The sequence below is a fragment of the Phyllopteryx taeniolatus genome, chromosome 12, assembly GCF_024500385.1.
Source record: "Phyllopteryx taeniolatus isolate TA_2022b chromosome 12, UOR_Ptae_1.2, whole genome shotgun sequence".
NCBI lineage: Eukaryota > Metazoa > Chordata > Actinopteri > Syngnathiformes > Syngnathidae > Phyllopteryx > Phyllopteryx taeniolatus.
Genome location: NC_084513.1, coordinates 13,729,079 through 13,754,977, shown reverse-complemented (window position 1 = coordinate 13,754,977; position 25,899 = coordinate 13,729,079). Strand labels below are relative to the sequence as shown.

At 40.1% G+C, this 25,899-nt stretch overlaps 1 long non-coding RNA gene across 1 annotated transcript; it reads right to left on the bottom strand.

Moving 5' to 3' along the window:
• Window positions 1-525: 525 nt before the first annotated feature.
• LOC133487156 (uncharacterized) lies at window positions 526-25,671 on the bottom strand. The gene is made up of 3 exons (XR_009791222.1): window positions 25,586-25,671; window positions 24,039-24,168; window positions 526-1,487 (listed from the first exon to the last, which is right to left on the bottom strand). It is a non-coding gene; the product is annotated as an uncharacterized LOC133487156 (long non-coding RNA).
• Between the last annotated feature and the right edge of the window lie 228 nt (window positions 25,672-25,899).

Sequence of the window (25,899 nt, the reverse complement as noted above, 5' to 3'; positions counted from 1 at the left end):
ACACGGCCGTAAGTCATGTGCATTTAAGTAGCTGGAAGAATAAGATGAAATAGTTGATCAGGCACTGTGGAAATATTTAAATGTTTAAAAAACTTCTGGGAATCGCCTGGTGGTCTGGACTGTGGCTAAATTCAGGTCTTGTTTACCCAACTTCAACAAATAATCTCATTGTGTGAATACGGAAGAACTATATATTGTCGCTGTTGGGTCGAATTATTTCATCTCTAAAATCAATAGTTTTCAGGAGAAAAAAAAAAATGCCATCTTGCTTGAGTTACCAAACAATGCATCGTTCAAGTTGGTATTATACCTTATATTGATTGGTCTCATTAGCTGTTGCACACTAACATCAAATCAACACCACTCCCAAAATCATGATCAATCGTTCATTTAACCAACAACTTTAATATGCAAAAAAATAGCAAATTTATTACACTGTCGCTAATTAAAGTAGCAAGGCAGGACATGTCACCAGCACTTCGTCAGCCATCCACATCAAGGTATACACTCACGCCGACCCCTCCAACCAGACAAATGAGTTTAATACTTCACAAAAGCAAACGAATGTGATTACATCATCTTTCCAAACACTTTCTCAATAGTCTTAGAGCCTTGAGGTGATGAACCGACTAAGCGGTTTCACAGGCAGAAATTAATCTCTAGGCACTTACCTTTGTGGCTGACCAGTTCCTTCTGCACCAAAGCAGTACAGCGATCCACAAAAAAACAGGTTTACTAAAATGCATTTACCCTATTTTCACTAGTTATTGTCTACAAAACATTCAGACTTTCAATCTTGAGGCGACATAATCCCGCACGAACGGCTCCCGCAGATTGAGGGAGGAGGCGGAGTTTTACTACAGTTTGAGCAGTTGTTCATTCAAGAGAGTTAATAGATTTTATTTTCAATACTTAAAAATTGGTTAGTAATGTGCAAAAATAACCGACAACGTGGGGACGGATCAATAGTATCGATTTGTGAAAGTATATTAAATTGATCATATTTGGATATACAAGGTTTGCGCTCGACAGTGACGATGTTGTTTCGCACCAAAATTACAATTTTCACTCTTGCACTTCTTCCGCATTTCGCCACCAATTAAGACCATTCCAACTTTTTGAAAGTAATTCGCATTTAATTGAATAGATACATCCTTTCATATTTCACAACCATCCATCCATCCATCCATTTTCTACCGCTTATCCGAGGTCGGGTCGCGGGGGCAGTAGCTTTAGCAGGGACGCCCAGACTTCCCCCTCTCCAGCCACTTCATCCAGCTCTTCCGGGAGGATCCCGAGGCGTTCCCAGGCCAGCCGAAGGACGTGGTCTTTCCAGTGTGTCCTGGGACGTGCCCGGAACACCTCACCAGGGAGGCATCCAAATCAGATGCCCGAGCCACCTCATGTGGCTCCTCTCGATGTGAAGGAGCAGCGGCTCCCGGATGACCGAGTTTCTCACCCAATCTCTAAGGGAGAGCCCGGACACCCTGCGGAGGAAACTCATTTCACAACCTATTCAAACAATTCAAACCATTCTAACTTCAAACTATTTAGCGTAATCAGGACACCTTAGGAACTACCTATCACATTCTCCAAATTCAGAGATATTTTACATATATCCCCTCCTTCTAAATTTCTTGAGCAATTAAAAACAATTCTAACTTTAAAATTTTCAGCTCATTCAAGACATCTTGGAAACTGTTTTCCACATTTCAATAATTCACATTTGCATCATTTCACACTTTTTCACAATAAAATTCCCAAATTAATACACATTTTACCCGCTTCCACATTTCTGGCCGATTCATACCATTCAAGTCTCACATCCCAACAATTCAATTCATTACTCAGCATTTCAGTTCAGCTTCAGCTTTTCAGTATTCACATCCACCGAAACTGCACTCCCTACTTATAAAATGATCTTTTGATTTGGATTATGACAATAATTATATCTGTCTGGTGGCTAATTCTGAATTGAAGTACTAGTCACTGCGGAAACATTGACTCATTTTCACTTTACAGTAGTCATTAGTTATTATAATACAGTATGATTTAGATACATGCCATTTATCGAGGTCTGTAGTTGTATTACTAAAGTGTTATCATTAATATGACACTCCCCCCCAAAATACAACCTCCTCCCACCCCCAAAATCTGATTTAGTCGCTCGTGAAGCAGCAGACGAGTTTGAGCAAGGTTCTTTTGACAAATGTTCACGACATGCGAGGAGGAAAATAATTTGACAGGTGAAAAATGTTGAGCAGCGATAAAATCTGAGACGCAGGCCACCTCAAATATGGCTCACTCTATTAAAATCATTCATGGAGGATATTAAATAGTTCTTAAAAGACTTCAAACATCCGATAAGTTGCTTTGTGCGTTTGGCTAACTGTTTTGCGATGACGGTTTGCATAAGAACAATGGACGATCAATGCGACTGTATTGCTGCTATTAGTTTGGATGTAAATTAATAGTTCACTGTCATTGAGATGTTACATTAATCACTGGGAGATCATACTTTATTGGGCTGTGCCATAAATACCATAAATACTAATGTCCAGTAGTCACTTTGCTGTTATCCGCGGAGAGACGAATAAGGTTAAAGAGAAAAATGTGCATAAATGATTGCCCTCTGTTGAGTGGAGGAAGCATATTAGACTGAATCTATCAGTCTTCATTAAAGCACATTAGATTATCTCGCCACGCTGAAGTGTAACGATGTTGGTGTTGGCTAGTTAGTCTTTGTCCAAAATTCAATTTTGGGTTTTATGTTATTTCCCCTACTAATCAGTAAATCAGAGCTTCAGAATCCCCCCAAACGAAATACTGATGTAGAATTACAATACAACTTTGTACTTTCACCCACGGGTCAGGTTTAACAATTATGTGGAGAAATACGACGTGTGTGATTTATGACTTGCGAGCTGAGATCAGGGGACTTTTCTCCAAGCCTCAATGTTTTCCATGCCAACACAAATGTTACACAAAAGCAGTCATATACACAGAAGGTCAGATGTATTCATTTTCTGTGAGCAATTGTTCCAAACATTGAGTCCAATTTGATTAAAAAAGAAAAAAAGAAAAAGAAAATGAAATGGTAGAAATGAAAATACGGTTTAATATCGATTTCAGTGGTATCTTGACTTAAGTGTTTAATGCGTTCTGTGACCAAGCTCGTTAGTCAGTTTACTTGGACTGTACAGCGGTGCCTTGAGATAAGAGTTTCATTTGTTCCATGACCACGGCATAACTCAAAACACTTGTATCTCAAATCAGCTTTCCCCACTGACATGATTGGGAATGCCATTAACCTGTTCCAGCCCCCCCCCCCCCAAATATTTTTGTTTGTGTTTTTTAATAAGGAAAAAGAGCACTCTATTGTAATGTGTGTTATAAAAATGTAGTTCTCCCCTGACATGCTTGTAGAAGCACTAATCTCAACACTTGTTGCAAATATCCAACTATTTCCTCCTATATAACCTTTAATTCTTCTCTTTGCTATCCCTGAGTATATTTGCGCTCCACAAATACGATCCTATTGTAGTTGTGTTTTTCTTTCTATTATACTTTGAGTCAGTAAAAAACAAAAGGTGTGTAAACTGTTTTACATATGTAATTTACATTTGTTACACATGTACAGTATACAGTATGGAGTGCCTAATTAGTCTTTGTGAATTGCTTTGTCTCTTTGTTTTAGTTTTTCAGAAACCAATGATTTAGTGTTCATGAATTTATGCAACAAGGGTGCAGAGCAGGTTCCGCAGGACATAACTCACGGGCCAAAAGTCGCCCTTATTTACATTGTACACAGTACAAACGTATTTCTCATTTCATGGCGAGAAACATACGGTGTAAATCCTCCGGAGAGTACAAGACGTAATAGTATACAGTTTAAGCCTGTACCACAGTAAACAAAGAAAACAGACTAAAAACATGTTGGTGACAACAGGATGCAATTTATTATTGTGAGGATCAGTTATCAACTTTTAAAAAAAAATAAAAATAATAATAATAATATTTGTTTTGCTTTTAGACATTTTGCACAACTGGAGGTATAAAGTGTTAGGGTAAAGCTCAAACGTTTTTACCTTTCTTGTTTTTTGTGTATTTCAGGGGCATGTGGCAGGGTGGGAATTAACAAGTGGGTTTTTTTTGGGGGGGGGGTTTAATGGATAACGTAAGGCTTTCTCAACCCAAATGCTATTTTTACAGCCTTTGGCAAGGAGCCTTTTGTTTCATTACGCCGCATCTTTATCATTTATGCATTGATGGGAACACAAGGTTTTGGGGTGAGAGACACTTATTGTCTAATGTGTTTCCCTTCATTCAGCCACGGGGCTCGGCTTAATGGGTTCTCCTGTTCCCTACTGTTCTGCATGGCTTCGGAAAATAACATTGAATTATTTTTTTACATTCCAAATACTGTCGATCTACAAAATGTGTCTTTCCATTTATTTGTATTTGCATTTGAAAGGAATTAGCCACTCTACAGAGTTCCACAGGCGATTAAAGCAAACTGCGGATGTGTTACATGTTTTCTATTGATCGTGTTGGTTTATTTAATTCAATCGTTGCAAATCCTAACTTGGAGCGGCAAGGGAAATCGTTGGAAAATCAATAGGCGGAAGCAGGCAAGACAAAAAATATTTGACTGCTTTCAAACTCTTGCAGGTGGCTGAATAACTAACCGAAACAGCTCGTGGGGATGTCTAAAATTATTTGTCTGTAAATCCTTCACCCAACTACCAAAAAAAGAGAAAAATGCTTCTGGGTAAATTCATGTAAAACTCTTTGGTACACACATTTTATGTTCACACATATACAGTGATCATTGTGCGGGTTACGTTGTAAATCTGCAAAGTATACTGTATATCTAGAAAAGAGACTATATCAAAACATTTTTATATAGTTAATGCCTTGAAAAAAAAGTGTAATAAAAACCTTCTACAATTTGATTTGTCCAACTCAACCAGCAACGTGTTGATGCTGATGTTAGTTTTCGCTCAAGACTACATGCTAGCTGTGTTACCTGCTATTCTAACTGGTCAAGAATAAACGAAGCAAGATATAATGCTGTTACAAGAAAAACATAAAGTCATACCAAAACCTCATTTAAAACTTATTTTATGTTTGGGACAAGAGAAAGAAAAGCCATTTTAGGGGGTGCTCAAGTGCTACAGTGGGTATACAAAGCCTACACACCCCTGTTCAAATGGCAGCTGTTTGTGGTATTAAAAAAGAAATGAAACCAACATAACATACCTTTTAGAATTATGGCCAAAACGTTCAAGCTTGGTTTCAAAGTTTTGCAAAAACACACTTGAAATCTCCCAAACACATGTAGGAAAATGTGTTATGGTCCGATGAAACCAAGGTTTAACTTTCTGGTCCAAATTCCTCAAGGTCATTTGGCGCAAATACAAGGGAACACCTGCCTTCATACCCATCTCCAGTGAAGCATGCAGGTGGCACCTTCATGCCTGCGTGTCTGTGTCCTTGTGGACAAGCGGCGGGCGGGTATTTACCTTTATATTTTAATTTATGTAGAGCGCTTTGTGTTGCTTTTTTTTGTTTTTTTTTGTGAGAAAAGCGCTTAAAAATAAAGTTTGATTGATTGATAATTAGCATTTTATGCTAATGAGCTGATCAGCTTTAATGTCTTTTTTTTTGTTTGTTTGTTTTTTCCTGTTCGGCTGTTAGGTCAAGCACCAAATGGAAAATCTGTATCCATTGTATGCCGAAACAGTTTTACTGTGTCACAGTAGAGTTTTTAAGATTCCGCTGTGATATTATAATTGAGGTTTATTGAGAATCAGACTTGATCAGTCGAACAGAACAAAGTTTCTAGAAGGGAGAAAGAAACAAAGACAAAAGACAAAGCACTAATTGTAACCAGGACAACCGGCCACCCAGCGGCGGCCGTAGGGACCCAATGCCACCCCCCAGCCAACCACCCAACCCCACCCGCCGCCCCACACGCCCCGTCACCCCTCCACCCCCAGGAGAGCCAGGGCCCCCAACCCGCAGGGCCCGCGATGCAGCCAGTCCCCACCCAGCCCGAGGGCAGGAGAGTGTCCCTTGTTTGTTGGAAAGGAGGGCGGATAGGGGCACCCGACAAGGGAACGATAAGGGGTGGGGGTGGGGGGCCGCTCACCCAAGGAGCAGCCCCGAGCCATGAGAGGTCAGCCCTAACACCAAGCAGTCATCCACCCCGAGGTGGCCGGCCTCGGGAGCACCGCCATGCAAGTAAGCTCAGATCAGCTTTAATGTCATAATTCGGCAATCCGATTAATAACATTTACTCCGCGTCGCCATTGTGTACAGTATATTTGAATTCAAAAGCTAGTTTATTTTTAGCCTTGTCGTGTGTTTTTTGATGTAGTACTGTAAATATCTGAAAACCAATAAAGTTATTTAAAAAAAAAAAAAAAAAAAACATGGCCTTGTCGGACAGACAACACGTCTGAAACAGACAACATGTAATGCGTGGATCAGACGACAAGACAAATTTGGTCTTTCACGATTGCACTGTCAGACTACTGCAATAAAATCTTGTATTCCGATACCACCGCATCCCGTCTTTTACGATCACCGGGCTTTACCTTGTCAACTCAAATGGGACCGGATATACTCGTTACCAACTCGTGTATTCCATCCATCCATTTTCATTACCGCTTATCCTCACTTGGGTCGTGGGCTGCTGGAGCCTATCCCAGCTATCTTCGGGCGGGAGGCGGGTTACACCCTGAACTGGGGACGCGTGTATTATAAAAACAAAATGGGGAAAACGTCTGCTGGTGGTCACCAGTGCTCGGGAGATTACATTCATTTAAGGCTTGCTTGAGGTATGTTCATGTACTTTTAATACGATACCGCTCGCAAGCAGGCAACAAAACGGTTGCACTAACGGTTGAGCATAAACATGCTGGCATTCTGTTGAATCATGCTCTAAAGTTTCGGTGTGTGTGAACCAATTTAATTACAATGAAGTAATTCAATTAAATGAATGTGATTGGTTCCTTCTGAACACAACCAGATCTCTGTTATAAAAGGGTGTGTACACTTGTGCAACCACATTATGTCTATTTTTATTTCACCTCTTAAAAATATTTGTTTTTTTTAGTCTTTGTACAGGTTATAGGTCACATTAATGGTGGAAAATAGTTTTGAAATGATGAATGTTGTCTCATTTTTTTTGTATCACAGACCCTGGCAATAGAGCTGTGTAGACTTTTTATATCCACTGTATTTGGTATTTTAAATAATTATGACAGTTACAGTTACATTTTATCAGAGAACAACTATGATTTACATGATAAGTGAAAGTTTCTATATTTTGCATATGGACTATTTTAAATTTGTTGGGCAGGGCAGACAATGTCACATGGACATTTCTTTAAATATAATGTTTTTTTTTTTAAACAAATTGTAAAACTATTTCAGCACAAAGTAAATATGTTCAACATAAAACAATCCCCTTTATAGAGGAACACAATAGGTGAACCGCAATATAGCGAGTGATTACCGTATGTACAAACGGTGATAGGACTCTCGTGGTCAAGTAATGTTGGCCTCGGCTTCAGGAGTGTGGCGGCGTGTGTGCTTTTATTGTGATGGCGCACAAACCAGATGCAGTGAGGTGGAGCGCTTCCCCACGGAGCTGCCTCCCCGGGTGCCTGGAGGTCCACTTCCAATCTATTTGCCATAATTGCCGTCAGAGTGTACACCTTGGAGTCGTCTAATTCCCTCTTTTATTTCATCCACCATGAGGGAGACCATCTGTCCTCCTGCCGCCACCTCCCCCAACCCTGGGCCATCAGGGTCTGCACGAAAACACACACGTGCGTGCGCACACCCAGATTAAAAAAAAAAAAAAAAAGCACCACACACACACACAACATGCCAGCATTTTTGTCCAAGACACCGGAGCTTGAATGCATCACACCTTCGTTCCCGCCAGAGTCACATGACCGCTATGGGCTTTTACGAGGTGCTAGTGAGGATGACCACAATGCTCTCGCATGAAAGATAAAAGTTGTCCAAATAATGAAAGTAAAGTGACACCGTTTCCCATCTGCTGGCTTTCCCCCCCCCCCCACCTTATTCACTCCCCGAATCAGAGAGCCTTTGCTCACACTCAATTACACCAGGTTTCTGCTTAAGACACGCAGGCTTTCCTTCACCAAGAGATCCAGACCTTCTCATAATGTTTGTAAACAAAAGGCACTACGTTACAGCTAAGTGGCAGAAAAGCGATTGATGAATGAACTGAAACGATGACAAAAACTTGATTGGTGGGGTTGCACCACCAGATATTGCCCAAAAGGTTTAGTTCTTTTTCCTGATTTCCTTAAAAATGTTAGCAGACAAACTGTATAGTTTTGGAGTCTACCACTTTCTTCTCATCCACTGGAGACCGGCTGGGCTTGCCTTGGGCAGGCGTATTGAAAGTCGTTTGAGCATTTCTTCGACATTGAAGATATCCAGCTGAAGGTCCATGCATTAGTATGCTCTTTGCCCTCACTAGTATGACAATTCAGCCCACTAGTAGAATGACTAGGGCCTACTATTCAACCTTCCGCTGAAGATTATGCATATCGAATAGTTTATAAAATGGCTTTACCATGTACTATTACGCTCTTTGTCCACACTAGTAAGACCATTTAGAATGCTAGTAGAATGACTTACAAGTAATGTTTATCCAGTACTAGTGCCACTTTTGGCCTACTAGTCCACAATTAAACCTTACTAGTTAAATACTGCGCTGCACGAGTAACACTTCTAGGCCCGAATAGTAGGCATGTGTCAAACACTAGTAGCCTCCTGGAGCTAACTAGTAGCACCAAAATGCCCACTTTCAGTTTTTCCTTACTAGTGACCTGTAGTTATCCTACTCGTGCCATAGTTGCCAAAGTTGTCCTACTAGTGGTAGATAGTAGTGGAAAAAACATTACTAGTTAGACAAAGTCATTCTACTAGTGCACCCTCGACATTCTACTAGTGCGCTGAATTGTCTTACTAGTGAGAACAGCGAGCGCACTAGTACTGTACATGGACCTTTAGCGGTGTCTCAAGCATATCGAATAAATCTTCAAATGGCTTTCCATAAAGCAACATGAATTCAATATCCTTCATATCCATCTTATGGTCCATGTACAAGTACTACTACTACTAGTGCTACTACTAGTAGAACATGAACCTATAACTGGATATCAAGGATATCCATCTTAAGATCCATGCACTCGTATGCTTTTTGTCCTCATAGTAGGACAACTTTAGCATACTCATAGGACAACTACACGAAGTTGTCTTACTAGTATGCCAAAGTTGTCCGACTAGTGTGCCATGTCATACAGTAGTGGGTAAAAAAACATTACTAGTAAGACCTATTCCACTAGTGCACCCTAGTCGTATTAGTGCACTGAATTGTCTTACTAGTGAGAACAAAGATCACACTAGTACATAGACATATCAATCAGAATCAGAATCATCTTTATTTGCCAAGTATGTCCAAAAAACACACAAGGAATTTGTCTCCTGTAGTTGGAGCCGCTCTAGTACGACAACAGACAGTCAATTGACAGAGAACACTTTTGAGGCATAAAGACATTGAGAAAAACACTCACTGAGCAATAAGGGGTTGCTAGTTATCTGGTAATGCCGGTACAAATGATTAAATTTTTTTGGACAATTGTGCAAAAAGTCCTCTAGCACTTAGAGCAGTTCGAATGACTAATCTCGCAATAGTCCGGTGCAATGACCATTGTGCAAAGGCCGCCGAGACTTCAAGGAGTGTATGCGGTTTAAAGTGACGAGTAGTGCGATAATCTGGGATAATGTTGATTGTGCAAATGTTGCAGATACTCCTCAATCAATGTGCAAATGGAGCAGATGCTACTCTGGCATGAGTGGCCAGTATTGGTCAACAACAGATGTGCAAATAGTGCAGCGTGGCGAGACTACTACAGTGAGTAATATATAATTGGCCCGACAGAAATGTGACAAGGGTATCGAATAAATGCTCAAATGGCTTTTCTTACAGGCGCTCCCCTTAACCTCCATTCTCTATCCACAAATAAATGTATTCAATCAAATGGCATAAATATTGCACTGCTTTCAAATTATATTTTCAAATCTGGACTGCCTCCCTGCTCTCCTCCCGTGTCTTTGTTTGTGGCTTTCACGTCCGGGGCGCCACTGATTTAAATACCATCCCATCTCATTAACATGCGCAGATAGAGCCGCGAGGGCCAATTACATTCATCTTGTCATGTGGCTGAGCTTCCGAGTCATTAATATTTTATGGCAATCCGCTCCAACGGCCGCCGAGGCAACACAACAGTGCTCTTATATTATTCTGCAGCTCGGGACAGCGTGTAAGAAACCTCCCCCGAATACACACTCCAGCAGGTCATGACAATGTAAGCAAGAAAAATGATTGTAGAGAGATGAGTGGGGGAGGGGTGCACCAAATACACACAGAGATATGGAGTGATTGTTTGATTTTTACCAGATGACAGAAGGAGAGAAACAACAGTAAGGAAATATGTTCATGTTTCTGTATATCAACAGTGTCTCCACCAAAACAATATAATAAAGATGAAAAAAAAACCTTCCAGTGGATTGGATAATTATTTTTAACATATTCAATGATTACAAAAAAAATACCTAAAGATACCTATGAAAACAAAAGCAATTTTATGAGAAACTCAGCTCAGTGGAGAGTACCAAATAGTCCCAGAGGGAATTTGGTTATGTTAATTATGGCTGAATAAAATAAGTTTCAGGGAATTTTTTCAGGACAGGATGTAACTTTGTAAAGTAGCTTGATCGGCGATACTACAGATATTCATAATCTCTATTATTGTAGAAGCTGATATGTTATTGGATGGTCAGAAATGTTTGATCAGACCAATCATGATGCTTTGAGAAAGAAGAGGCGGGAGCTATGGGGCAAGCGTATTTTTTCTTCATGCTGAGGTTTTTAATCTTCTCCAGACTGGCTTCCATAAAAGAAGGTGTCGTCTTGTCAAGGTGACACTCAATGTATTTTACTTTTAAATGTACTTGCACCTTTCAACATATAGTGTAACCCCCAAGGTTGAGCACAATCCATTATAGGAAAATGGTTAGCTTCTGATTTGTTTGGATTAAAAAAAAACAAAAAACAGTTTGCCCATAGGAAACTATGTCAATAGAAATATTACACTCCATGGTCAAACTGTTGTCAAACCAGTATACACAATGTTAATATTGTAAAATAAGTTGCCAATAGTAAAGAATAAAAACAATTTACCTAAAGGATGAATGACTTAAGTGTATAGACAAGACGGAATGTGTTACATGCACATCATGAATAAAATGTTGTAATATCTTACTTGCCAGTCTAGTGTAGTGTAACTAACGAATGTAAATCGTCAAAAACAAAAACAAAAAAACACTACCATAATCCGTGAATATGTATATGGTGACGTTGAGGTCTGACTGAATTGAATGGTAATCTGCGGAATTCACATTACAGATGAATCTCAAATTAGAATACTGTTGAAACATTCATTTAGGTAGTTGTTCAATTCTAAACGTAAAATTCACCTATGATACAGATTTACATAAAACGTGGGAAAATACTTTTCAGAAGGCCGTTGCCTACCTAAAGTCTATATTACGAGTCATTCTAATTTCTTAATATTGTATGGTGAATTTGGAGTTTTCGTTGCTGTAAGCGATAATCAAATTCATCCATCCATCCATCCATTTTCTGAGCCGCTTCTCCTCAATAGGGTCGCGGGCGTGCTGGAGCCTATCCCAGCTACCATTGGCCAGGAGACGGGCTACACCCTGAACTGGTTGCCAGCCAATCGCAGGGCACATACAAACAAACAACCATTCGCATTCACATTCACACCTACGGTCAATTTAGAGTTGTCAATTAACCTACCATGCATGTTTTTTGGGATGTGGGAGGAAACCGGAGTGCCCGGAGAAAACCCATGCAGGCACGGGGAGAACATGCAAACTCCACACAGGCGGGCCTGGAGATTGAACCCCGGTCCTCAGAACTGTGAGGCAGAGGCTCTAACCAGTCGTCCACCGTGCCGCCGATAATCAAATTATAAAAACTTAAATAATGTAATATGCCACTCTTTGCATAGTGAATCCATATAATGTGAGTTTGCACTTTTTAAACTAAACTACTGAAATATGGTTTCCACAACATTGTAATTTAAGGCACCTGAATTCTTCTCCTTACACGCTATGCTCAGGCTCCTCTGATTTTGGAATAGGTTTTAAAAAAAAATATATATATATATTTTAAAAAGAAAAAAAAAGCCACAAAAAAGTAAATTACATGTGAGCTTACAGAATTGAGGTCACTGGAGTCAGTTGATTGACTTTCTGTGACTTTATAGCTCATTTCCCCCAAATTTGGATGAAATTGTACAACCTGGTGTGCATTTAAAGAGTTTCACTGCATGTTATGGGAGTGCATCAAATGACATGGCACTGGTGTAACAAATGCTGTGGCATTTTATTCAAGCCATATGCTAGATGAACTGAACTAAATCCAAGGGCAATCATCGCACCAAAATCTATAGCAGGACCCTCTGTAATTCCTCTAATGATTTGAGTAGTGAAAGCAGCCAGTCTCCAGAACGGCGGCCACTGCGTTCTGCAGTACAGAGCAGAGAGTGCCTGAGGAGACAAGCTCAACACCACTCTGAGTGGTAACAGCAGCCTTTGCTGACGTGCCTCCTGGCTCTGCGGCTACCGAATGCAGAGAGCGATGTGTGTCTCCTGACAAATAGGCTGCCCTGCCATTTGTATGGAGAGACGGTGCTAACCAATGTGAGGGGGAAGAGTCACTTAGTGGGACAATTTCCTCACACAGCATGATCCTCGCGCTCCATCTCGGGACCTGAAATTACATTTAGTGGAATGAATTTGCCTTTCAACTGTGTCTCTTTATACCCAATTCTTTAAGGGACATACATGGAAGCAAAAAAAAAAAGAGATTTCAAACTTTGACTTTATGAATACCGCTATACTAGCTACCTGTCAAACTATTTCACACGGAAACCATTAACATTTATTTTTACATGTACAAATAAATATGTAATTGCAAGACCTTACTGTACATGCTGTATCGATGGTGCATACGGTGAACCCTGCTATATCGCCGTTCATCGTTATCGATATCAAAGATTTTGAAGCAATTGTTTTTATGGGCTTTTAAAGTATACAGGAAAGTCGGAATTTAGAGTTGCTTGCCTTCAGTGTAGTGCCACAACATGTTGGGCAGCACTGAGCTCTACTGGAAGAAATTCAGCATGTAATTACCAGGCTACAAGAAACTACACTACAGTAAAAGTACTTGTTCCCACAAAGCTGAGAGAATATATACCTGTCAGTATTATTGCATGCTCAGTTTGTATGCTTTGCTACTTCATCCATGTATGTTAAAGTAGGAGCGGTTTATAATTACCGTAACATCCATGCAAATTTCTATTAGCATTTCTTTTTATTCACATTATGTGTTAGCATTAAGCCAGCAGATCTTGGTTGGTTTAGTTTAACATTTAAATGTTTAAATATCTAATATTTAATTATTTTTTTCAACTTATACTGAGGAATTACAGATAATTGGCTTGAGGCACCCGGCAACTGGTTAGCACATCTGCCTCACAGTTATGGGGACCGGGGTTCAAATCCCGGCACCACTTGTGTGGAGTTTTCATGTTCTCCCCGTGCATGGGTGGCTTTTCTCCGGGAGCTCCGGTTTCCTCCCACATCCCAAAAACATGCGTGGTAGGTTGATTGAAGACTCTAAATTGCCTGTAGGTGTGAATGTGAGTGCGAATAGTTGTTAGTTTCTATGTGCCCTGCGATTGGCTGGCGACCGGTTCGGGGTATACCCCGCCTCCCGCCCGAAGATAGCTGGGATAGGCTCCAGCAGCCCGCGACCCTAATGAGGATAAGCAGTAAAGAAAATGGATGGATGGATGGATGGCTTGAGGCAACCACTGCCTTTTATTTGGAGAACTGTGCGAACGAATCTTCTTAGTCTCACATTTCTTGAAAAGAGTAGAGTAACAAAAGCACCAAGAAAAACTTTAAAAAGTGTGTTTTGACCATTTTAAATCTGTTCAAAGACTCACTTTTGGGCAAGAGGTGTCTACACCACGGACTGGTCGCCAGCCTATCACAGGGTATACAAACAACCTTTTACACTCACATTCACACCTATGGACAATTTAGAGTCTTCACTTAACCTAATATGTATGTGGCGAAAGCTGAAGTACCCAGGGGACAACCCACGCAAGCACGGAGAGAACATGGACAAACAGAGAGAGAGAGATCCATCCATACATCCATTTTCTGAGCCGCTTCTCCTCACAAGGGTCGCGGGCATGCTGGCGCCTATCCCAGCTATCATCGGGCAGGAGGTGGGGTACACCCTGAACCGGTTGCCAGCCAATCGCAGGGCACATACAAACAAACAACCAGTCGCACTCACAGTCATGCATACGGGCAATTTAGAGTCTCCAATTAATGCATGTTTTTGGGATGTGGGAGGAAACCGGAGTGCCCGGAGAAAACCCACGCAGGCACGGGGAGAACAGTTCTGCCTCAGAACTGTGAGGCAGACGCTCTAATCAGTCGGCAACCGTGCCGCCGAGAGAGAGATCGAAAAGCTGAATTCAGAACTGTGAGAAAGATGTACTAACCACTAGACCTCTGAGCTGCCCCCCAAAATCTCTTCCTTCAATTTTAATGTGGAAATGACATTTTATTCTCAATGCACACATTTATCCAGTTTCCTCCTACATCCCCAAAACATACATGGTAGGTTAATTGAAGAATCTAAATTACCCGTAAGTGTGAATGTTTGTTTGTTTGTATGTGCGCTGCGATTAGCTGGCGACCAATTCAGGGTGTACCCATCCTCTCCCCCGAAGATAGCTAGAATAGGCGCAAGCACGCCCGCAACCCTAGGAAGGATAAGCGGTACGGAAAATGAATGAATTGCTTGTTATTACTTTCTCTTATGTGACATAAGTCCTAAAATACTAGGTACAAATAATACATATATAAATATAATAAAGAGTAATAACTCTAAAATCTTCTGCACATTACTCATGTGTCTTATCTGTTGTGTCAAAGCAGGGCAATCCTCATATGTCATTTCTCAAACAACCAGTTTTAGTAAAGCGCAAGAGGGGTGCGTACACACCCGCATTTTGCATATCAACAATCTTTCAGCTGACAAATGTTAGCTTTAATAAAACCACAAAGCGAAGACAGGAGTCGGGGAGGGGGTAAGCACACACAATTTACCAGGAAATGAAAACGTGGAATTGTCTGTGGGTAACATCAGAATCATCATAATCATTTGTCAAACTGTGATCTATATCTTCACTCCAGCTCACATTGTATATCCGCTCTGAGTCAAATTCACAGTTTTCAAACTTTGAGATCTTTAGCTCTCTGTCAGCATATTTCAGAGAATCGGCTGCTGAATAACATTTGTATAACCTACTGATGCACAAATCATAGTTAACTATGGAAAATTAGACAGGGCAAACAATAATGAATACACCTCTGAAAAAATGAAGGGGAAAAAAAGCCCATCCCTCATTTGCTAAAAACTGGGCAAGACGAGCAAACAGAAGTAGAGCGAAAGGACCTCAGGCAGCTGAGAGGATTCAGAATTGACACAAATTTAGCAACATTTTTGCTCGACGGGTATGTTTATCACCTCTTTTTGATTTGTAACTGATTGTACATTCCAAAACAAAACTTCAAACTGATAAATTTAGTGTTATAGTAACACACCGTTAAAAATAAGTCATGCTAGCAACGTAGCAGCTGTGGCTAATGTTGGCTTGTGCTAGCTTAGAATTGCTAGTGCTATTATTTTGTTAAGGCTGGACAGCATTCTCTGTGACTAGTTATCAAAATTCACAACTGTGCACTTTCATAATTGCATGTCATTAGGAATTGCCACGCTTGTGTGCGTCAGTGAGGTGCACAGCTTTGGTCAGACTCAAGGGGGGCTTAGTGAAGTGAGGCTACATTCAAATCTTGCTGGCTTGCTAGTCTTTAAACGGTAAAGGGAATTATAAGATGAAACATAGTTGAAGAGTGCAATTTTGGGGGAAATTTGTGGCACTGATAAACAATGCTTTTCCACTGATGGATGCATCAAGCCTTATCTGACAGAGTTTTAGAAATGTGTGCTCGGATTGTCTCTCTAGTTTTACTAGGCTGCGGTGTAAATGTAAAACTGCAAAATATATATTTTTTTAAAGCAAAATTGGTGCACAATCATTGCCCAGACTTAACTGAAAACATTCAGTGTACGGCTGCACAGGTTATTTTGTTTTTGCACACCAGGTCTTTTTTTTAATTGGTATAATGGAATGATCTGACCAGTCTGTGTTACTATGGCATCAAGCCCTAAACATCATTGTGCAAATGGGCAAAAATCATACATTTGAAAGACAAATATAAGACTGCTTACCATACCTTTTTAACAACACATCTCATGCAGAGAAGATGTTTCCATGTGAAGTTAATCACCACAAACATAATTAAATTAAGTAGCTAGAATGAGATTTGTGCATTACCTTTAACCTAATATGATCAACTTTGTCTAAGTCTCCTGACACTGCAAGGAAAAAGACCCCGTGATGAGAGATAGAATATGCTAGAAAAAAATACAACCCCCTCCTACTGGTGGGGGTGGCCTATTAAAGGACCAAATGGTGTTGAATGGAAACAATCCACAATGGAGGTTTATGGTAACTGTTGTGGAGAAACAAATTTAAACGAGTAATGATACAATGTTGTGCATACACTGTAGAATGTACTGTATTTTTTGTCTTTGTTTTATATGGAGTCTGGAACATGCCGAAAACAAACTTGTTTCTTGAATAAATATCCACAGCAGAGACTCTGCGGGTATTGTTATAGCACATTTGCCCCATCTCTAGTGGCTCGTCTTCAATGAATTTAAAATATATAATCTAAATGGGATTTATTGTTCTTTGCAATATGTTTGGCACAGAAATGCTGCGACCCGCCTTTAATAGCTCTATCTGTACGATACCTGTCGGGATAGTATGCAGACCATGCAGATGACATGTGGCGGGGCACTTCACTAACATCAACCAACTACAGAAGAAAAGCACACTTTTTGGGATTAAGCACACTTTTTGGGATTAGATGTCTGCATCAGATGACGCATGATGCCGTAGGCTAAAGACATCTGCCACATTTACCAACTGGGTAGGGTGTTGGCGTCGTTGGCGAGCCATCTGGAATCTGTTCCATGATATTTGTGTGTGGTCCATTCCGATCCAACCAGCACTTGATGGTCTGCGTGAAGGTGATTTCCATTCCAGGCAAAACTAAACAACACCAAGCAACAGATACTTTGACTTGAAAAATTGCACATTTTAATTTGGATTTCTCACACAAGTGTGTACACTTTAAACTGCTACTACAGGATTATTTTGAGAAATGTGTCCACATGAAAATTTTGTACAAAATTGCAAAAATTGTTTCTGGCAACATGAGCATGACTGCTCACATTAGCACTCTGCACATTTGCAAGCCCAGCAGCAAAGCACAAACGTGCTAGTTTTGTGCAGCACAATTCACAAACGGCAGATGTGTTGCAGAAATGCTGTAATTTGCCTTATAAAGGCTAACTTTTGCCATTATTTTGAAATAATAAGGATCATTTTACTTTCATTTATTAAAGATATCCTTGAAAGATAAAAGGCCACTTATATCATAAAAGATTGTTTGTCTATTACAGACTCCAGACATGAAGATAAAAAATAATTAAAAAAATAATAATAATAAAATCAGGCATTTAACAGTTTTGCTCAGTACTGTGGTATGCTGCGATAATCTCAACCAATAACACCACACATCAAGATTCTGTTCCACAACCGATCTCGAATCTCGTCCGCCAAGACAGATATGTCGCCTGAACAAACGTGATCTAACAAAAACGAAGAAGAAGAAGCTCTACCAGATGTTGCGCTGATGTTTCCCTAAGGGAGTGGAGGCGGGAGTGTTGTACAACGGTGATTTAATCAAGAAAAAGACTTGCTTCAGAAAAGACTTTTTGCCGTCTGCTGAACCCACTTATATAAAACATGATATCGGGTAGGACATGTCTGTTTTTATTTTATGGCCTTCAGTTAGGTCACTTCTTAATTGGCTAAATTCCGTTTCACGTCACAATTCACGGCGTCCTGACTCGGGAGACATCGGGTTTCTGTAGGCCACAACTCACTCCCAGACGCTCACACGTAAATTAACCGGCCAACCCGACTCCAACTCCTGACATCCCTCACTAGGCCACATCCCTTAAAGGTACACATTCAACACACGTATACTACAGTATGTATAGTGATTACAATTTGCAAAACCAGTTTATTTCTTTAAGTTCTCTTTTATTATGTTCTTACACAATACCGCAGTGCTCTTTTTCTATATTTAATAAAAATTTTAAAAATTGTGCTATGGCCCAACAACATTTAAATAGATTTTAATGGGGAAAATTGATTTGATATACAACTAAATTCAGTCAAGTTAAAGTCAAGTTATCACCTTTATATGTTATTTCTCGGCACATGCCATTGGTCCGCAAACTTACATTGAAATCAGGCGTTTGATCAGGTGTTTGATCCCTAGCAGTGATCCAAACGATCCTCTGAAATTTCTTAGCGAGGTATTTCAGATGCATGTTACATAAGCACTGGTCACACAAAAGAACGTCGCCACGTCTCTGGTGGCAGTAGATGAACATTGATTAAGCGCAAACGTCGATGGCTGCCGTGGAAACAACTTGATTATCAGCTGCTTGTGACAGAATGGATGTATTATCTGAGGCCATTAATGTGTCAGTGGTGTTTGGGCGCGGAGATGGATGGCGCTTGGATGATGATGAGGAGGAGGAAAAGCTATATTGACCTGGAATAAACCGTCCTCCTTGCTATTTGACAATTATTGCCTAAGGACATTTTTTATTGCTGGAATACAAACACGTCTTTCTTTGTTTGTGGTGAAACTCGAGTTACCAGGATGGATGGAATGATTCTGTGTCACCTGGTCTGAAGTCACAATTTCCTTATTGTAATCAATGGAAGCTTATCGGTGCCATCTGAGTTTGAATTTCTAACACTGATTTTATTTGCCTCAAAATCAAACATGGAATTTAAAAAAAAAACATCAACATTTTCAGTTTTTAAATATTGAATATGAAAAAAACTATACATCTAAAAAAAAATTGTGCAAGAAAAAATAAAATCATAATTAAAAAAAAAATCTGTGTAAAACAATTAAACAGCTGAAAGAAATTCAGCATAAAAAATAAAATCAATGTGTAGATGTCAATTCAAACTCAGGTACCCTACGGAAAGGTCAACATCCAGGTTAACCAGAGAGGAGCAAAGGCATTTCTCAATTCATCCGTCCAGCCAATCAAGTGACATGCCATTGGTCACGTGACGCTGACACTGGAAGGATAGCTCACGGGCGCCTACAGAAAATTTACACATTTTGATGCTTAAAAAATAAAAAATCACTCATATAGTGGTGCCTTGACATATGAGTTTAATTTGTTCTGTGACCAAGCTCATATCTCAAATTAACTTCCCTTATTGAAATGAATAGAAATCCAACTAATCAGTTCCAGTCCCACCAAAAAACACTGCACATTTTTGTAGTGTTTTTATTGAGAAAAAGATCATTCTATAGTACTGTAAAACCCCATACAGCAACAACGTAATGAAATAGAAAAACACATTAAGATCATGCTTTCATTTAATGGATATTGTGCTGCTCCTTCTGGTGTGTGAGCCTTGGCCACTAGGGGGCAGTATAATGCATGCATGCATGCATGCATTATACTGCATACATACTGCATACATACATTGATTTAATAGGGAAACAACTAAGCTGCAGTAATATTTGTCATCTTTTGCATACCAGAAAATATATGCCTTTGAGTATTGTTATATACACTGTCTGTAGGTCTTTGCATCATTTGTGGTAAAATATCAGTTAGTTTAAAGGTTTATAACTGCCACTATGTTGATGCTAGTTTCGTTAGCCTATCTATGTCTCTTCTTATGTGTTAGCACGAAGCTAGTAGACTCTCACAAGACAAAGTTAAGTGGTTCGTTTAAATACACATGTAATTAACTTTGCTTTATATTTAGTTGAGTAAACATCAACTAGGCGTGGCAATAAACCTCTTGAAGCAAGCACACTTGACTTCTTTTTTGATGAACTTTTCCATATCAGCCAAACTGCACACAAATCGCGCAGGGAAGCCAGAATAGATATCATGGTTACAAAAAAGCTCACTACTGGTAGGTCAAACTTTGCTGACAACACAAAGCCCAGAACAAATGTCCCAGTTTGTAAGTGTGTGCTCTGTAAATCAATGTACCACTATAAATTCAGCTCAGATGGCACAAATATACTTCTATACCGTAAAATGCGCAGGGAAAGATATTTTCAAAGTGCACTCGATTGGCTGCAAACCCACACACCCATATGTTTTAGCAGAGGGGGAGCCCTTTGCTCAAGGCTCTTCCTGTGCAGTAAATACCCTATGTCTCCCGTGACTTTATTTACAGTCAGAAACTCTGAAGCGTCTGCATTAGCACAAGAGATTTATCACTCCCGGTGCTTACATTTGAGGTGCGCAGTAACTCTTTGACTGTGGGGCCGTGTAATAAGGGTGTAGAAAGATCTGTGGCAATGCGGCCTTCGGAGGAGTACCTTTGAGAGCGGATCTTGACTGACGCCGTAGACAGGAAGTTCTGAGTAACGGCGGAGGTAATTGGGAAAATAGGTCAGCTAGGATATGAGGTCCATTCTGGAGTTAATGGAGGGGACACTTTGCTTGTTATGAATCACCGATAATGTGTCCTTAACCTTACGTCAAACAGACTGGCGTTTTTACACATGTTCAATGGAGGTTGTTCTTTTCAATTTCCTAACAGAAGTTTAACTTGATATACCAAAGTGTTGTTGGAGAACAACTTTGTTCAAAAATTTATTTAGGAATGAACCAAGACAAACTGAAAAAGGGCAAAAGCACGGGGGGATTGGATAGTTCATTTGGGACCAGTCCAGTTATAAAGAAGACGAGTAATGCCAAGTCATTTGGATGAAGAGTACAGTAGAACCTCTCTGGTTGAACCCAGTCTGTTCCGCGATATTGGTCAAGTTTGTATTTTGAAACAAATGTTTCCATAGGCAGTCATGGAAGTAGAAATAATCTGTTCCAGAGTTCATTAACTGAAGAGACCACTTTTAAAGCGTTTTCCTCAGTCACTGACAGTATGGTTATTCATTCGCTCGACTTCAGTCCCTACTAGGGTTGGGCATCAAGAATCGAGAACCGATTGGAACCGGGACTAACGTTCCGGTTCTCCCGGAATCGTTCAAATTTAAAAATTTTGGTTCCCAGTTTTGATACCTAGTCCTCCGGCCCCGATGAAGAAGTGGCGAAAACCAATGAAGAAGAAAAACGCACAACGGCGGCAGCGAACAAAAGTGTGTCTTATCTTTGCTAAAATTAAATACCAGTCGGCTCAGTGCAACACTTGGAATAAGAGTATATTGTGAAAAGGAGGCTTTCATGATGTGTTGCGTCGGACGCACTCCGAGCCTCAGCCTACATCGCGCGGAGCTTCAGTGAAGTCAACGCTCAGTCAATTGGGTGAGTGAAACAATAAAATACATCTATGCCAACATTGACACAGCTAACACGGTTGGTTACACTTTGGCACTGATGGTTTTTAGTGTTTATTTTAGTCTTCAAACCAACGTAAGAGCCGATGAAAGGAAAAAAAAAAAAGCTTAACATCGAGCTTAAACTTCATTCACCGTACATCACAATAAATTGGGACAAAATTCACATAAACATTGTCTCACAGTATCACAAACACTAACCTTGTGCCCCATCGGTGCGTAAGGAAAAGAATCAACGTTTTATAGCATTTGGTTCCATGCATTTAAAAAAAATAAAAAATAAAAAATTTAAAAATCAACGGTGCCGTGTGAAGTTACTTTTCGTGCCACAATGCTGAGTTCTGGTGTGCACCCTTCAAAATAAAAGGCTACAAGCTTAAAACAGGAAGTTAAAACGTGCAAATATAAACCAGTTGACGGGATAAAACAGTCCCAAATAACGATTTTAACAATGCTATATTTAACTTTTAGCTGAAACATTAATTAATGAATATTAAGTTAATTGGGTTAGTTCCACACACATTGCCTTTTAGTTCATAGGTTTGATAGTGATACTGGTTATAAAAAAAAACAGAGTCAAATGTTAATTTTAGTCTAAGCTGCAGGCTGCTAAGAAAATGGATGTTCATAATTTTGACACCCTTTATTTAAACCATACAATTTTATTTTGACCCAGCCCCCTAAAAGAATCGGAATCATTTTGAACCAGAATCGAAATAAGGAATCGGACCCGCTCAAATTCAAACGATGCCCATCCCTAGTCCCTACCCAGTGACACCGTCACGTGAGTGCGAATGGTCAGGTCCTGTTATGTGCCCAGTGATTGCACGGCGATTAGTCCAACATGTAGTCTGCCTTTCGCCTAAAGTCAGCTGTGATAGGCTCCAGCTCCCCGTGACCCTAAACAGGATAAGCGCTATAGAAAATAAACGGCTGGACATCGTTTTATCTGTCATCCAAGTATAATAATATGTTTTTATTTATTTAGTTTATAAAAAGAGTTAAACACTCTTCAAACATCCTCTCCCATCCATTGTCGTGGCCGCCGTCTGCCTCCAGAAATATAAATGCAGGAAAACTATCATATCAACTGTATATTGTATGACCTGTTGGACGATTGATCTTTCACTGTGTTTTCTATTGGGAAAAATTTGTTTTTTTTTACTTGAAGACGTACAGTGGTACCTTAGGCCAGCTTATGAGTTCAAGCGCTTTCGCTTATGTGTTGTGTGCCAAAATTTGTGGCATGAGCAAGCTGCCGCTCGATTGAATTTATTAAAAAAAAAAAAAAAAAAAAAGATCAATTAAGGTAAAGTAATGCCCTCACATGTGGGCAAAGACAGCCAAAGTCTTGTTGCACTTTCAGTCATTTGTTGAACAGCGATGCTTCAAACAGTCCAACACGCAAATACAGAATGAGAACACTCACAAAGAGCTGCTGTAGGCCACAAGCACACCCATCAGCTCACACTGAAGTAACCAGCCAACCTAACTCCAGGTCTTGATGTTATTCTCTTGGCCAAACCCCTTTAAGGCTCACTTACAAAACACGAATACTACAGTATGTAGCCTAATTACACTTCATGACACTAGTTTATTTCTTTATATATTTTTTTAATTATGTAATATGTTTTCATACAATACAGTGCTTTTTGTTCCTTAGTGTAAAATGTAACAAAAACATTGTGGTGGTTTTGGTGGGCTGGAATGGATTTATGTGGTTTCATTTCATTTAAATGGGACTTGCTAATTGCCATTATTTACAAGTCAGTAGATTGGCTTTTACTTCGGTGACTCGTTGTTCTACTCTGTTTTTAAACAACCTTGAAATGTCAAGTATAAAGTGACTATGTTCTTGCCTAGCTATTTTACTTATTCCTCTTACACAAAATGATTAAATCTAATGTAAAAATAAATTAATCGAGACTGCTTATTTAAGATGATGTTTTTGGATGCTTGTTATCAGTGGTGGTGTGCGTTGTACATACAGTAATTATTTCCTCAGGAAATCACAGTATCCAGCCACAACCTCCAGCTACATCACAGTGACACACACACACAAATACACACACAGAGACACGCACACACGGCAATATTGAATGCAGCTGCATCTCCCACAGGGGAAAGGGTAATTTGTCCAGCTCAGAAATAAGGGTCTCTCCATTTCTCTCAGCAGAATGATGAAAAACACGAAGCCATGTTGCTAATGAAAAGAACACTCAGGATGTGTATTATTATTCCATCAGTCTCACCTAGCAGGCCCTGGCCAGAGGAAGGGCCACGGCTTTTCCACCGCTCGACTTCCAGAGAGGGCGCTTGTGGCTGGGCTGCCACTCGCAGATTTCCTTTTCATTCATTCCACAGGAATTTGGCCGCCATTTCCTGCAGGGAAGGACGAGGTTTGACTGGCTTGGCACATGCAGGGCCAAGCAGGTATTTATCTAACCACACACTGGGCTTGATTCATGTGAAACAAGCATCCCCTGTAAACAGTCTCATTACTGAAGTCCAACACTTCATCACTCACCAGGCTCAAGTCGCCCACTGGAGAGGCAGCCTAAATCGGAGTAAAAGTCTGGTTTGCTCACATTTGCCTGCTTGGAACTGACGGATTTATCTCTGAGCTAATACGATCACAACGTGTGGGCGACTTAAAGAGTAAAAGTGCTGCTGTATGACCATTTTGGTAATATTGTGCGGCACTTTTATGTGTTGACACCTCAAATAGTGGCTGAAAAATGTAAACTGAATCCTCACCACAGGTTGAAAGACGGTGGCAGCACACTGTTACCGACAGCAGTATTGACCTCCAATCCTTCTAAAACCTTAATTTGCCATACATTACCATTACAGTACCGTAAAGTTCAGACTGTAAGCTATGCGGATGCGCAGTGGAGGACAGCATTGGGTACCTGGGCCTTCAGTGGGGACTTACAAGACTTATTAAACTCTTTTTACCACCAATATCAGGAGGCAATTATAGAAACCATCAACAAAAACACATTATAACAGCATGCAACCGTGCCACGTACATCATCTGGAGCAGCTCAGAATCAATATTTATCTAATAAGATGACAAAAACTAGTGCATTCATGTGTGCAGATCACTACAGGCGGGGTTTTTTTTTTTAAATTTTTTTAACCAGTCGTATTTGGCTGGAACAAGTTTTGCTTTTACAGAGGACAGAAAATACTGACATCATCAAGAGCAAATCACTAGACATGTTTTGCTAGTCAAACTTGGCTGTTATGAATTTGCTCTGACCAACCAGTCAGAAGACAGAAAAATGCTGACATAATTTGCGACGAATTTTTGAAATGTGACGAGTTTGAAATCAGATTGGTTAAAGAAACAGTCCCATTGCTGATGCAGTTTAAGTTACAAGAAGCCAGCAGAGGCTGAAATCTGATTGGACAAAATAACTCCAGTGTCAAGTCATGAGAAAAGATACGGAACAAAAAGAAGAGACAAGCACGCATCCTCATCATGCCAAAAATGTGACCCTTAAGGTTGCCAGTTTTTCATTTCTGTTTGCTTGTATTCTGCCCTCCATGTACGTGCAGTGTTAATTTCAGCACATAGCTAACAGTTCTTTCAATGAGAGGGAACGTATTCTCGCTTCAAGCTGTTTGCTTGTCATAAATGTTCATTCAAAGTACTTTGAACACAGCATCTCTCATTAGCCTAACATAAGTAAGCTAGCTTAATGCTAACGTCTAATGAGCCATCAAACAACCGTTTCTTTAGCATGAACACAGCAGTAATCACAAAAATAGAACATACAGATAGAATACTCACATTTAGGTTTAGCTGAGTTCGCTGACTGTATGCTTCTTCTTGTCATCGTCAGTCAAGTTGACCTGTGTCAGACTACTGCCACCGTCAGGCCAAGGCATGCAGAGCAGAAGGGGCAGGACAGGATCTCTCATGTGTGCGGCTTAGGAAACCCATACCGAAAGTAAACCAAAGTTCTGATTTATTTTTGTATTTAGTGGGTGCAACATTTATACAAATGCGCTCAAGAGACCAAATTTTATGGTAACGCAGTTTCATTATGGGATATTCATTACCACCTTAACATTTGCTTCATCACAGCTGGATCCAGACGCTGC